The sequence below is a fragment of the Suricata suricatta genome, chromosome 12, assembly GCF_006229205.1.
Source record: "Suricata suricatta isolate VVHF042 chromosome 12, meerkat_22Aug2017_6uvM2_HiC, whole genome shotgun sequence".
Classification (NCBI taxonomy): Eukaryota; Metazoa; Chordata; class Mammalia; order Carnivora; family Herpestidae; genus Suricata; species Suricata suricatta.
In genome coordinates, this window is record NC_043711.1 from 83682405 (window position 1) to 83698127 (window position 15723).

At 44.1% G+C, this 15723-nt stretch overlaps 1 protein-coding gene across 19 annotated transcripts in view; it reads left to right on the forward strand.

The window, feature by feature from the left end:
• The first annotated feature begins 7653 nt into the window (after window positions 1–7653).
• The window catches only part of CEP250 (centrosomal protein 250), a 53919-nt gene continuing 45849 nt past the window's right edge, over window positions 7654–15723 (forward strand). For 7 of the 19 annotated variants that reach the window (XM_029919300.1, XM_029919298.1, XM_029919283.1 and 4 more), the window contains exons 1-4: window positions 7654–7783; window positions 8446–8541; window positions 11548–11690; window positions 14696–14761. The gene's annotated coding sequence lies outside the window, so the exon portion shown is untranslated. Of the gene's footprint in view, window positions 7784–8429; window positions 8542–11547; window positions 11691–14695; window positions 14762–15370; window positions 15453–15723 lie in introns of all 19 variants that reach the window. The other 12 variants (XM_029919291.1, XM_029919289.1, XM_029919284.1 and 9 more) reach the window with 12 other exon arrangements.

Below are 15723 nucleotides of genomic sequence, written 5' to 3' on the forward strand. Positions count from 1 at the left end.
AAACATCCTCTTAAAGTTGGTGGGTCAGAGTATTATTAGTCCCATTTCACAGATGAGTAAGCAGTGACCTGAGTAATAATAATAATCATCCTTAGGTTTTCTTCAGGCACTTAACAAATTTCAAAGTGGTTTCACATTCATTATGCTATCTGAACCTCCCGGCATCTCTCAGAGCCAGTCCAGCGCAGCACAGCGGCTACCAGCATAGCCTCCAGGACCAGACAGCTCAGTTTGTGTCCTGCCTTTGCCTCTAAACAATTGCGTGGCCTTGGATATTCATTCATTAATGTACTTAACTATTGAGCAACTATATATTGGGTGCCTACCATGTGCTGGGTCCCACACCTGAGCACTGGATATCTAACAGTGAACAAGACAGCCAAGTCTGTGCTTGCATTCTGGTGGAAGAGACAAGTAAGCAAACAAATGCATAATTTCAGAGAATTCTGAGTGCTACGAAAAAAATTAAGCAAGAGCAAAGGATTGTTTATTTTATACAGGAATATCTCTTTGAGGGGGTGACGTTTGAGTAGAGATCTGGGTGTAGTGAGAGAATGAGCCATGCAAAGGTCTGGGGGATGATCATCCCAGGCGGAAGGAACAGCAAATGCTAAGACCCTGAGGCAGGAATGTGCTCCACAAATCTAGGAACCAAGAGAAGTTGGTGCCACTGAAGCAGAGTGAACAAGGGGGAGAATGATGGGACATGAGGTCAGATCATGCCTGGACCACTTCGAGTATGCCCTTGCAAGCCAGAGAAAGGAAGTTGGGTTTTATTTTTCATGAGATGGGAAACTTTTAATTAGTGAGGAAAGTTTGACATGTAACATGATTAAGAGCTGGGCTACCTACATTCAATTCCTGGCTCCCCAATTCACCAGCTGTGGAATCTGAGGCTAATTTAATCTCTCTGTCCCTCCATTTCCTCCTATATAAAATGAGAATAATATTAATATACCCTACCTTAGAGTTGTTGTCAATTGGTGCAAGTTCTTAGAACAGTGTCTCATGCATAGTAAGCAGTACATAAATGTTACCTATCATCTATATTTTTTAAAAAATCACTTCTCGGGGCTCCTGGCTGGCTGAGTTGGCAGAGCATGTGACTCTTAATCACAGGGTTGTGAGTTCAAGCCCCACGATGGGCATAGGAATTACTTTAAAATAATCACTTCTCTGAACCTGTTTCTTTACCTATAAAATTAGGATAAAAATATCTTCTTTTAAGAACTAAACTGTATTTACATACATAAGGTACTTTTCTTTCAGTGGCCAGCATACACTAGGAGCTCCATAAATTATAGTTTAAAAAAAAAAAAGGTATCAGTTGTTCATATGCTATCTTTGTTCACAAATGAGGACTGAGTCTCAGAGAAGTTAAGGGACCAACAGTAGTTCACATAGTTAGAAATGAAAGAGGCAGGACTCAACACACACACTTGACTCTGAATCCAGAGCGCTTCGCACAGCAAGGAAGGACTGACCTTTCCTAGGATCATTACTCTCCATGTTAAGGGTAATTAAGAAGAGGACCCAGAGTCTCTGACCCTTCCTCTGTGTTTCTTCTGATTTGTGGGACCTATGCTGTTCCCATCTAGGGAGCCCAGGAAACCCTCCCACCCCCAAGAGCCCAGCCACCTAATCCTTCCCCTAAATATTATTCTGGTTTGTATTTTTTCAACCTTTATTTATTTTTGAGAGACATAGGAAGACAGAGCACTAGAAGGGGAAGGACAGAGAGAGAGGGAGACATAGAATCCGAAGCAGCCTCCAGGCTCTGAGCTGTCAGCAGAGCCCGACATGGGGCATGAACTCATGAACTGTGAGATAATGACCTGAGCAGAAGTTGGACACTCAATCGACTGCATCATCCAGGAGCCCCTGGTTTGTATTGTTCAAATTTCCCACGACCTGCCACTCCCTAGGGGCTCTCCCGCAGTGAGCTCTCAATGGCTCCCCCACCTGATCTTCTCGGGAACTGCACCTTTTCAAAGGGACGACCTAGTCAATCCATACCATTCCCTGCAGATAATGTAATCTGGAAACTGTGTGCGGCTGTATATGTGTTTCTGTCTGTTTCAGGTGTGGGACATGAACAAAGTAACCATACATTTTTCACTTTTATTCTTTAAAATATTTTTATTTTAAAAGTAATTTTGGGGGGCTTGGTGGGCTCAGTCAGTTCAGCTTCAGACTTCAACTCAGGTGATGATCTCACAGTTTGTAGGTTTGAGCCTGGCTATCAGGCTCTGCACTGACAGCTCAGAGCCTGAATCTGCTTCGGATTCTCTCTCCCTCTCTCTCTCTTTCTCTCTCTCCCCCTCCCTCCCTCTCTGACCCTCCCTTGAGTGTGTGCTCTCTCTCTCTCTGTCTCTCAGAAATAAATAAAACTTTAGAAAATAAAAGCAATTTTAAAACCCTTTAAAAGTATACGTTTTAGAGAAATAATACAAATATAGGATGAAAAAAATTCAAATACTACAAAAGAATACATAGAAAGGCCCAGTTTTTCCAGTCTTTCCCAGAAGCAACTGCTCTTACAGTCTTCTGGATGACTTTCAATGGAATATTTTTGAAAACTTTTTATTGAAGTATAATATCCATACTGAATATATTTTAGTTACAAAATTAATACTCTGGTTTCTCTTCAGATCGTATAAATCTTTCGCCTTTTACAAAATTAACTCATGCTCATTGTTAAAAAAAAAAATCAAACAATAGCAAAGCTTTTTAATTAAGAGAGCGAGTCCCCTGTTAATATTTGGGACCTGAAAACCTTATTGTCATTCTTTTTTTTTCTTATTGCCATTCTTGAACTCAGAAAACTCAGATTCTTACTAGACTTCTTCTACTCCTCCTTCCCTTCACCTAATTTTCTCTCTCATTTTGCACATAAAACCCTAATGGGTATTATCATCCTTTCTTTGCACTTAGGGATTTGGGGCTCAGAGAGGGAAGATTGGCTGCTCCAGGACACAAAGCAGAGCCGGCTCAGGCCCAGGTGAGTGTGTCTGTCTCCAAGCCTAATGCTCTTTTGGCTATGTTCCTCCGTCTGATTCCTGTTTGAAATATTTTATTTTATTTTACTTTATTTTATATATAGAGAGAGAGTTAGGGAGAGGTGCAGAGGAAGAGAGAGATTCCCAAGCAAGCTCCACACTCAGTGCAGAACCCACTGTGGGGCTTGATCCCACAACCCTGGGATCATGACCTGAATTGAAATCAAGACTCAGATGCTCAACCGAATGAGCCATCCAGGCACCCCTCCTGTCTGGAATCTTAGAGCTTAGTTGCTGGTCACATAAGGCTGATGAAGTCTCAGGTTAAAATATAATTCAGGGCTCATTTTTTGAGACAGGAGAGGACCTGGTCCTGTGGGAGCTGTCAACAAACATCCTTTGCTGCCCAAGTCCTGAATGGTGGCACAAAGATGCCACCCACTTCAAGAAATGTCAAGCTCAGATGAGTCAGTTGCTTGGGGCTTGACTTTGTCAAGCTGAGGCAGGTCGGGGCCAGGGGGCAAATATCCAGCAGATGAAAGGGACTGTATTATTATCTAATTATCCAGTCCAAGAAAATTCATACAATCCAACCAAGTGGTAGAATCAGTGAGAGGAGCGCCCAGAGGAAATCCCCACATTCCTCAAACATCCAATGCCCTTGTACTCCACTGTGCTGTGCACGTTGCTTGGAACACCCTTCCTGCCTTTCTCTGCTCAGCAGATTTACTCTTCACAATCAGGTTGTAGCATCACCACCTCTATGAAGCCAGCAACCCTCTCTTTATAAGATTTACCATCCCGTGTTGTGTGTGTGCAATATGCGTGTATTTGCCTGCCTTCCATGTAAGTCTGTGAACTGAAGCTCCATGCAGGGTCCATGTGTTCTTTGGGTCTCTTCCAGGGTCTAGCTCAGGATTTGGCACATAGTAGGTGCTCAGTCAATATTTGTTTAATGAAGAATGAATAGACTTAGATGGACAGTAGCAAGTTGCTCACAATCTACTTCAAGATACTGTATTCTTTTTGTGCGTCTAGCTCTGCTTCAGACGGTTTGTAGTGAGAAAGCAGAGAATAGTTGGGACTTTCCCTCAGTTTTTTCCCCTCTGTCATTCTCAGCTTGCTTCTGTCACTCAAGGTGTTGACATGGAGTCGGGAAAGTCTTCTTTGAACTAGCAATGTCGCTGGCTTTATGCTTTCTGGGTCTGGCAGATGTTTACAGCTGTTCCTGTCCATCATCAAATCTTCATGATGAGTCAGTTGCTTGGAGCTTGACTTTGAAAGGTGCTTTTCCAGGCTCTTCAGGGATGCCCTGCTGGGCCCCTCTGCTGAGTTCCCCTTAGCAAAGGCTTTTCAATTGTCAGTGGTCATTTGTCTTACTTCTGGGGTCTCTTTATCCCTCTAGGAGGCCCTACTGTACAGGACCCAGGACAGGCCTAGGCAGGCTTTCTCTCCCTTAGACCACATCTGGCCTACAGAAAACATTTCTTGAAAATTTCTGGGAGAGCAGGCCAACCCCAACACAGAAGCACTCTCCTTAACCTGCTACCAAAGCCATTATCAGGCTTGTCCCCTGTTGTAGATTTCCCAGGCAGGCAGTAGATCTAGTCACTGTGTTCTCTAACTGCAGTGGGGACGAATTTGGCACCTCAAACCCTTCTGGAAGTCCCCTCTTCCAATCACCTGGCTTAAGCCGTTAAGTCTCCAAGAAGGGTGGGGGCTCACAGCCAGAAATAGCTCCACAAAAATTCTCTATCCTCCACTCTCTTGGCCCCATAGATAAGGGATTTAAGAACTTTAAAATAGATTTTAGGCCATTAGAAAAATATATATATTTTTTAGCGCCTCACTTTGAAATTTCACATATATAATTTTAAAAAGAAAGAAAGTTAGTCACTCCAGGCTGCCTCTTGGCATGGGTGGAGGAGAATATCTATAAATAATGAACAAGGCTGGGTTGCAGGATTTATATTATAGCCCTGGGAGAGGGTTAGGATAGAAAGCATGTTCCCAGAGATGGAATTTGGAACATAGAGGAAGAAGGCTGGAGGGGACCAGTGTTGGTTCTCTTCCCACCGATCCACTGTCTTTCCCTTCAATCCAGCCTCCCCTTTGAGAACTTCTTCCCACTCCAGTTCATCAGACAGATTTGAACATGACCAGACTCTAATTGTGTCTGGACTAAGTCTTTTCTCAGAGGGCACCTGGGCCTCAAGCAGTTCAAGTGAGGTGTATGATTCCTATTTTGTCCCAAAAGTTCCTGGCACTTTGAAGAGCATTTGAAGGCTGGTGTGCTCTCAAAGTCTAGAGAACCTCTAGGGGGTAATGTTACTCACGTTCACACATCAGTTAACTCCACTTTCTGCTCTGGCTGAGACAAAATACCCGGTTGTACTACTTTTTTTTTTTAATGTTTATTTATTTTTGAGAGAGACCAAGAGACAATGTGCTAGCAGGAAGGGGCAGAGAGAGAGAAGGAGACACAGAATCCGAAGCAGGCTCCAGGCTCCAAACTGTTAGCACAAAGCCCAACTCATGGACCAGAAGATCATGACCTGAGACAGAGTCGGTCATTTAACCAACTGAGCCACTCAGGTGCCCCCCAGTTGTACTACTTTATGTTTAGTACAATTTCCAACATATTCTGTTAATACATTGTATTATTATCTAATACTAGTACATAAAATATGTTCAGTAAATGCTTTCAGGGTGAATGAATAAACAGATGAGAGAATGCATGAACAAATCCCCCCTTACAAAAATAGAAAATTAGTTTGGTGTTAATCCCCTTCTATTCCATTTACCCTTTATAAGTAGTCTGAAACCTATATTTAACCTATATTTACTTCTCATGATCTTAAAGCAGATTGGATTTTATGCTGTTAACCTTGGTAACGCTGAAGCTGACTTGATTCATTCATTCAATGGATGCTTATTTAGCACCTACCATGTATCAGGCTCTGTGCTAAATGCTGGGAATAAGTCAGATATAGTTTCCTATCCTCATGAAGCTTAAATTTGAGAGGGGGAGAAAGATAATAAGTAAACAAAAAAAATAATAAGTGGGAAATACTATGAAAGAAACAGAGTACTGTGATAGAAAATTATAGGGTATATTTTAGATAGCATGGTCCGGGAAGACCCAGCTGAGGAAGTATCATTTAAACTGAGGCCTGAAGGAGGGGAAGGTATCAGTTAAGCCTAGAGCTAGGGGGAAAGCAGTCTAAGTAGAAGGCCTAGTATATGCAAAGGTCCTGAGGCAAAGAAGTTGTTTCTCTTCTCTCCATTTCAAATACAGTTGTAGTGAACATTCTTGCACAGTACCTGTTCTGGAGTGTATTTCCACACCACTGATTCTTTGCATCTTTTTCTTTGTTCAGTGTCTGAAATGTTTCTTTTTCTCCCTAGTTTCCCTTTCATTTGGGAGTCCTCCCCTCCTCTCCCATTTACTTTCTTTTTTCTCAAAGTAACTATTAAAACCTCTTTTTGTTCTTATAGGAGAAAAGAAACAATACAGCTCTTATCAAAGTGTTCCCTTCTCGGGTTCCTTTGGCTGCAGATTTTGTTTCACTCCATCCATCCATCCATCTATTCACTCAGTACTTAATAAGGACCTATTTTGTAACAGGCCTTGTGCTGGATGCTAGAAATACACAGTCTCCTTCAGTGCTTCTCAGTCACTTAAGGTATTTGTCAAAATGCAGATTCCTGGGCCCCACCCTTGGTTGACTCACTCTGTAGGGGTGGAACCTGAGAGAGGCAAAGAGCGCACACAAGGAGAGGGAGAGAATATCAAGCAGGCTCCACGTGCAGCACAAAACTCCCATCTCACCACGGTGCGATCATGACCTGAGCCAAAATCAAGAGTCTGACGCCCAAAGACTCAGCCACTCAGGCACCCGTTTTTGTTTCTAATCCCAACTAAATATTTAGAACCACTGAGTGAAAAAGAGGCAGGTAAATTAAACTTATAACTCTAAGGAAACGTTGTGGTTGATAATGCATTGATAATTTAAGCACAAAATGCTACGAGAATAACACTTGGGCCATAGCGTCCTCTAGAGGACGTCACGCTTACGCAGAAAATTAGATAAACTGCAGTTCTCCAAATGGATGTAAGACATTCAGGCAGTGACCACGTTGTCCAAAGACGTGAGTGAAAACAGTGCTGTGTGTTCAAACGAAACTCAGTTGCGTGGTCTGAGCTGGCTTGGAGCTATGAGGTCTGATTATGAGAAACCCCACAACTCTTCACCCTGCAGCTTTTATCCAGTCCCAGGGGCCGGTTCCCTAGTGCCTCAAGCAGTTGTTAATTGCATTCGGGTTTGTGGGTGGAGCAGTGAGCAGGCGCACGTAGAACTAAGCCCCAAACACATGCGCAGTGTGTAACCCCGAAGCCCAAAGGGGGATGAGTGAGGGCAAGATTTTTCTGTTAACCAAAACTTCCCTTGCTCGAATCCAGCAACGCTGGCTGTCCTCATTTCAGGCCAGGGAATCTTACGTCTCTTAATATAATCCCGCCTTGCCATCTGGGCCACTCCAGTAAGTCAGCTGCCAGTACTCAACATGGCGGCAGGCGCCGAAGTGGCGCAATCCGATTAGGGGCACTCTACTTGTGGAGGTGGGGGAGGGCTCTGCCAGGGCGGGAGTCTGGGGGGCGGGGTCTGGGCCTGGGCCCGGGTGCCGGGCCCCCGCCCCCCGCCCCCCGCCGGGCCTTAGGGGCTGCGTCTCCCGCTCTGGCGCTGAGGATCACGCTGGAAATCGCGGGAGCCGAGAGTGGTGAGGTGGGGCCTCAAGGGCAGGCGGGAGGTGCCCGGGTTAACGGTCCGAGGCTCAGAGACCCGTCCGCCTAGGGCGCCTTAGGGAATCGCGTTGGAGCAGCCGTCTCCCGTTCCCCGGGAGGAACCCGAGGCCCAGAGGGGGGCTGGGACCCGTCGCAGGGATCCGGGCCCCTTGCCTCCGCATCCGGCCGCGGCCACCACGCCGGGCTCCAATCCGCGCAGAAAGGGATCTTCCCGACCTTCGTGTCTAATAGCTGACGACCCCGCTGTGCTGTGCTGCGAGTCTCGCTCCCAGTTCCCAGAATTTTGCCGCTTCCTCTGCCCTTGGGGCTTTGCACGTGATCTGTCCCAAAGCCCAGTCCCACTCCCGCCCTGCTCCAGAACTTCGGTTCTTCGCGACCCAACTCAAATATCACTTCCTTGGAAACCTTTCCCAACGGCTTTTCTTCAGGCATTGTTAATCTCACTGCTTGGTTCTTCCACTCGTTGCACGGAATTAGTTTTCCTGCCCCTCTTTCCACACGTGCACTTGAGTGTTTATGCCTTGCCTTTTTCATAATTCCAGAGTCTAGCGCATGATGACAGTAATAATATTAATGTTTTGCTAGTCACAAGTGTCAAGTGCTACTAAATGCATTACATGTGAAAGCCCATTTTATCCTCAGCAATTTCATGAAGCGGATTCTATATCTTCACATTTTATGCATGAAGAAAACTGAGGCATTCATAGATCATTTTGCCTGGAGTTCCACAGCTAATAAGTGAGTGGGTCTGGGAAGTGAATTTTAGGCTGTCTTTCCCCGGAGCATGCGATAATTTCACTAGATTGCCTTTGGGTTTGATAAATGTCTGTTGATTTGGTCCTTACATTAACCCCATGAGTTGTGGAGGTTATGATTATGAAGTGCATTTGACTGAAAAGGTTTGGAAAGCAGAATTGATGTTCCCAAATGTACAGGCTGAGTTCATGACAAAACCAGAACTAGAACCTGCTGCCAGCCCTCTGTTCCTTCACAGTCTACCTTTGTTTGCCCCTTTTGCGTCAAAGATGCAGACCTAGGACTCATCATTTCACACCCTTTAGGAAGTGCCCAGCACAGAGCTGAGATTTACTATTTCATTATTTGGGAGGAAGCTTAATGTAATGGAGAGGGTTTGGAAGCAGATTGGGGTCTCGTGCTTGCTCTGCTAAGGATCAGTTATATCCCTTCTGGGTTTTGTTTGTTTGTTTTTTAATAGTTTATTCCCTTCTGTTTTTTGAGCATAGTTTTCTTGTCTGCAAAATGAAGACCATGATCTTATCGCAAAGGTTGTTTCTTTTAGTTTATTTATTTATTTTGAGAGAGAGAGCATGAGACAGAGCATGTGAGAAGGGAGGGGCAGATGGAAAGGAGAGACAGAGGGAATTCCAAGCAGGTCTATTGGCACTGTCAGCGCAGAGCCCAATGCAAGGCTGCAACTCATGAACACTGAAATCATGACCTGAGCAGAAACCAAGAGTTGAACACTTAAGGACTGAGCCACCCAGGCGCCCCTTATCTCAAAGGTTTTTCTGTGAAGATTGCAAATAATTGTTTTGAGAGCGTGAGGTGCTACATGATCTGTTTTTTTTTTTTTTTTTTTTTTTTTTACCTTTTAGAAGGTTATAGAGCTGTCAGCGTGTTGTAAGACCGTTGATAATATGGACCATGTTACCTAATGCTCTTCTATTCCTTCATTCATTCAGCCAAATAGTTAATGAGTACCTACCTGCTCTATAGCAAGCACTGTTTCAGGAGCTGGGAATATAGCAGCCAATAAAACTATTATTGCACTTGGGAAATTTACATTCTGATAAGTATATTACACACAATCGAGAAGGACAGATAATGCATGATAAGGTAAACAGAAATAACAGTTCGTGTGGAGGAGTGGTGGTAGTGTATGTGGAGTTAAGGAACAACTTTAACGGAGATGGTGACATTTGAACAGAGGCCTGAAGGTGGTCAGGGAGAGCAAGCGAATCAGGAAGATAACTGGAGGAAGAGGCCCAGGGGAGGGTGGGTGGCTTGGTGTGCTCCCACACATGCAGCAAGGAGGACTTTGTGGCTGGAGAGGAGGAAATGGAATTAAAACAATCAGAGGTTGGGATCAAATAATTAGGAGCTTGTGGGTCATGATGATCATTTTTTAGTTTTTACTCTGAGTAGCCATTGGAAGGTTCTGAGTTGCATAATCTGTCACTGTTTTTGAAAGGATCACTCAGATTACTCTGTTGAGAAGAAATTCTAGAAGCAAGGGTGGAAGCACTGCTGCCATCCAGGAAGCTTTTGCAGTAATCCAGATGTATTCATTCTCTGTCTCTGGGCAAGGAATCACTCCTAAATTTAGCAGCTTGAAATAATCATTGTTATCTCATTCAATTGTGATCCAGGAGCAATTTAGCATGGTGTTTTTGGTTTACAGTCTCCCAGGAGACTGCAGTCAGGCTGCACTGCTCCCAGGATGGTTCCTTACTGCTGGGCCTTCTCACAGGGCTGCCTGAGTGTCCTCAGGACATGGGGGAGAGAGTGAAAGGGAGAGAGACGCCGTAGTGCCTTTTATGACCTTGTCTTGGCAGCATTTCTACTTTATTCTACTCAAGGGGAGAGAATTAGGCTCTGCCTCTTGAAAGAAGGTGAGTCAAGTTCATGGGCATACCTTATTCCACCCTACTTGGGCTTGGCCCAGGATCGTAGTGGTTAGGGGTTGAAATGTGATTGGATAGGATAGGATCTGGTAGAGCCAACAGGGTTTGCCGGTAGATGGGTTACAGGATGTGGGAGAATGGAATAAGTATGGCTGTAGGCTTTGGGTTTGAGCAGCCAGAATGAGGCCGTTGCGATGAACTGAAATGGGGAAGATCGGAGGAGCAGCAGTTCACTTTTGGACAAGTTAGCTGTGAGGTGCCTTTTAGACACCCATGTGGAGAAGTTAAAGGTGTTAGGACTTAGTCTGAGAGTGTGAAATCCCAGAGGGAAGTGTGGGCTGGAGATGTAACAGGGAGCCATGCGTGTCTAGGCGCTATTTAACGTTTTGAAACTGGGTGAGGGTGCCTTGGAACTGAATGTAAATGGAGGCGAGGCCTGAAGCCTGATCCCTGGGACCTCTAACCTTCAGATGTCAGGGAGATGAGAAGCCAATAAAGGAGACAAAAGGGAAAGGCCAGAGAGGTGGGGAGGAGAACAGAGAGGGGCCACACATAGGAGATTTATGTAAGGGGGCCACATGCTAAATGTTTTTGTGTGGAATAAGAAACAGAGATTGTCTCTGCCGACAAAAATGTATGTAGTTTCTTTGCTCAGGAAGTAAACCATTTGTGCCCTCAAGCGTTTTCCCTTTTTGGCTTTAAGTGAAATTCTATTTAATTAAGACCAGTCCCCATCATAGTCCTTGTAGTATGTACATGTCCAAATCTAGGTGGTGTTGCCTCTATTGAAAACTTCATTTAAGGGCTCCTGGGTGGCTCATTCAGTTAAGCATCAGACTTTAGCTCAGGTCATGATCTCGCGGTCAAGGGGGTTTGAGCCCCACATCAGGCTGTCAGCTGTCAGCACAGAACCTGCTTTGGATCCTCCATCCCACTCTCTCTCTCTCTGCCCTTCCCCTGTTCACTCGCGCTCTCTCAAAAAGAAATAAACATTAAAAAAATATTTCAAAACTTTACTTAAATACCACTTTTGGAGTATTTCTGATGAGGGGAACTAAATACATAATGTAGATTGCTCTTCTGTCACTTTCCACCTTAGGTCCAGAGGTTACTGCCCTTCCAGTCTGGGTCCTTGCAAGAGGAGGAAGTCGGTCTTGCTCATGTCTGTATCACTGGGGCAGACTGCCAAGAACTGAGCTGAAATTCATTAGCATTTAGGGGGTGCATTAACGCATGAAAGAAGTGAGTTTTTTTCCTTTTCCTGTAGTAATGACAGTGTCTGTTCAGTGCTTTACAAGTTACAAAGCACACTGACATCCATTATCTCGCATGAATGTAATTCAGTCTGTCACCATTTGCCAACTACTGACCTTTTCTTTTTCTGGGGGACTGAAACCCACCTTTCTTTTGACATTCTGCTAATTTGTTCTCTGGCAGATCTGATAACAAAACAGGTGTTAACAAAATGGTGCTGAACTGTATCTTGAGGAAGCTCAGACCTAAATCTCAATTTCAGAAAGGTTCCTGATGTAATTTTCCTCTGTTCCGTCCCTCATTTTATTCTAGCTTTCATGAATTTCAGTTTTATGGGGAATTTTTTTTGTTTTAATCATGACACACTTTAAGTCATTTTTAAAATAAACTTTTTAATTTTTTTAATGTTTATTTTTGAGAGAGAGATAGTAGAGAGAGAGAGAGAGAGAGAGAAAGAGAGAGAGAGATGGATGATCAGAAGCAGGCTGTATGCTGACAGCAGAGAGCCCAATGTGGGGCTTGAACTCATGACCGTGAGATCATGACCTGAGCCTAAGTCAGATGCTTAACTAACTGAGCCATCCAGGTGCCCCTAAAATAAACTTTTTTAGAACAATTTTAGATTTATAGAAAAATTGCATGATGCAGAGAGTTCCCATATACTTTGCATCCCATTTCCCCTGTTAATAATATCTCCCATTCATGTGGTCCATTTGCTACAATTCCAAATCATTTTTTGAGATAAATGGGTCATATAAATAAAACAGGAACAAAATGAAGTTACTGCCTTTCTGGAGGCCTCAGTTTCCTTCTGTAAAATGAGAGGAGGGTTGGACTAAATTTTTAAATAGCTCTAAAAATTGTAAATTATTTGCTAAAGTTAAATAATCATATAGTTCTAATATAATTCCACTCCTTTGTAAAATTATCTTTAAAAGAGAGAGAGTGAGTGGAGGAGAGGGGCAGAGTCGGGGGGGAAGAGAGAGAGAATCCCAAGCAGTCTCCACACTCAGGACAGAGCTCGATGTGGGGCTCGATCTCAGGACCCTGGGATCATGATCTGAGCTGAAATCATGAGTCATAGGCTCAACGGACTGAGCCGCCCAGGCCCGCCTAGTTCCACTTCTTTACTGAAGTATTACTATCACCTTCCCAAGTAACGTATACGTGTTAACAACAGCCTTAGCCTTATCCTAAGAGATGGTGTAGTAGGAGAATTCTGGGGAGTGTGGCAGAGCTGCTTATAGAGATAGTAAGTTGAACTGCACAACATAACCATTTTTATAGGTTACAAAATGGACACATATTGACAATTTTGTATGGTTCAACCAAACATTGGGGTTTAGGGGTTCCCCGGAGAGAGGGGGAGCCCTTGGGGCCTCTGAGACTCCCACTGTGTGCAAAAGCCCAGCCCAGTCCTCACAGTATTAGGGGAGAAAAAGCTCATCGAGTCCCATGGAGCGGCTCAGACCTACTCTTGCTGGCACTGTTGGCCCCAAGAGTGGTGTCCCAGCAGGTTTGTGCCTCCAACTGGCACAAAAAGACTGAGCCAGCATTTCAGAGAGCCACGGTGAGCTGGTTGACACAGCCTTGGTGGAAAGGAAGGGCAGAAAGAAAGGATGTTTGGAATGTGAGGGAAGACTGCATTCACCCGGGTTCTAGGCTGGGAGAGGCAGCTGGGGGGGGACATTGGTGCCACTCTACTCTTCCTGCTTTGTGCACTTTCCTTACTGCCTACTACAAGCTCTGCCAACTGAGCTGTCTTCTGTTGCCCAGGAGGTGATGTGAATTAGGAAACAGAGTTTTCCCCTGTAACTCTGTTAGAAGAAAAACAACAGCACAGGGCGCCTGGGTGGCTCAGTTGGTTAAGTGTCCGACTCTTGGTTTCAGCTCAGGTCATGATCTCACAGTTTGCGAGATCGAGCCCCTATACTGACAGTGTGGAGCCTGCTTGGGATTCTCTCTCTGCCTCTCTCTCTCTCTCTCTCTCTCTCTCTCTCTCTCAAAATAAATAAACAATTTTTGAAAAGAAAAGAAAAACAACAGTACAAGTGCAAGGATAAATGGCAACTAAAATCTGCTATCAGTGTGAGGGAGAGGATAGGCTGGGGGCGGAGGCAGTGAAGACTGGTGAGCCAGAGAGCCTGTGCCTTATCTAAGAGAGTAGACCCTGCAGCTCTTGTTGCCTTATAGGAATGTCACTAGATATTCTGATTTTCAAAAGGAGCCAGAAATCACTTTTTTAAATTTTCAATTATTATTTTTTTATTTGAGAGAGAGTGGGGGACGGGACAAAGGAGGGGAGAGAGAGAAAGAGAATCCTAAGCAGGCTTCATGTCAAGTGAGAAGCCTGATGCAGGACTTGGTCCCACAACCTTGGGATCATGACCTGAGCCAAAATCAAAAGTCAGACACTCAACCAACTGAGCCACCCAGGCACCCCTAGAGATTTTTTAAATATGTGTTTCCCAGTGGTAAATGTCGATACCTAATTTTAATTCATAAAAGCATGATATAGGCCACATAATGGGTGAAAAGAACCAAAAGGCCACATTTGTAACCTCTGCTAAGGGTTTAGATCTGCCTGGACTGAGGCCCACCTGCATTTCTTCAACCTACTAATGACCAAAATGAATTAGACAGCTTTTGCTTTTAAGGAATTCACAGATTAGTAGAGAAAATACATAATAATGATAAAATGTAATGTAGACATTAGAGTCTCTCTGTATTATATATAGTTACATATAAATGTTTTATATATAATAGTGTCATATGTCTGTATATACATACACATATATTATTTATGTATGTATGGCTATAAAAGTGATTAACTCTTCCTGGGTACATCTGGGATGACATAATAAGAGGTGGCATTTGAGCCAGGATGTAGGAGATCAACAGTTTGGTGCATGAAGGGGATTTGGGGGCCCTGAAATTCCCACTGTATATGCAAATCTTAGATTTCCATTTGCTGAATATACCACTTTCTTCAGATGTTTACATTGATGGGCCGCTGGCTGGACCAAGAGGGCAGCTCTAATATTCCGTTTTCTTGAGAGGTAATTGGAAAATCCAATATTCATTCCTTAACCCTTCTGGTGGGTGTCTCATGTCTCAGGGTTAATAAAACGAGAACTCTAACCTACCCGCCTACTCCCACGTTACCGTGTGTTTTAGAGGCCTCAGAAACTCAAGGGTCTCATAGCTGGGAGCCCTAATTTTTGGATGAGACTGGAAAGAAAGTAGTATGTCCGAGGTCACTAAGCCCATTAGAGGCAGAGCTTAATCCCAAACTCCTCCTGACCCCCGTGCCTCTCTCTCTCCTGAGTATCTCTCAAGGCCACTGGTTAGGCTGGTCCCTTCCCCCTCAGCCAGTCTCCCCTCCTCCCCCACAGGTGGCCCATTGCCCTGTTTTGGCCCAGCTCCTGGTGGTTGAGGAGGCCTTGCCATCCTACTGAAGCTGATTCTTTTTTCCCCTCACTCCATTAATGGATCCCCTGCCTGAGATGCCTGCTACTCCATTTCTTTGTCAGAGCCAGGCTTGTATTCCAATCCCTAATCAACCAAATGCCTACTGTATGAACTTGGACAAATCGTTTAAGCTTTCTGATTTTTTTAACTGAAGCTTAACCCTTTCTAAGCCTTATTTTTTTCATCCATGTACCAAGAGTTACAGTATTACCTGCTCTGAAGTATAATATGAAGACTTCGAGATTCTTGTGATGACAAAAATGACATAGTATGTATAAGGTGCTTAACAATATGACTGATCTGTACATACTTAATATGTGTCAACTATGATGATGTTGATTCCCACAGTTCACAGACTCCCCAGAAAGGGTTAAATGCCCTTCCACTGTTTTCCTATACTATCCTATAATGTCTCTGTTATTATTACACATTCGACATTGTGTTATAATTGTGTCTTTCTCCCCTACTAGACTAGAAACACCTTCAATGATTCATTCAACAAATGTTTATTAGGCACTGTGCCAAACACTAGGGACGCAGTGGTAAACCA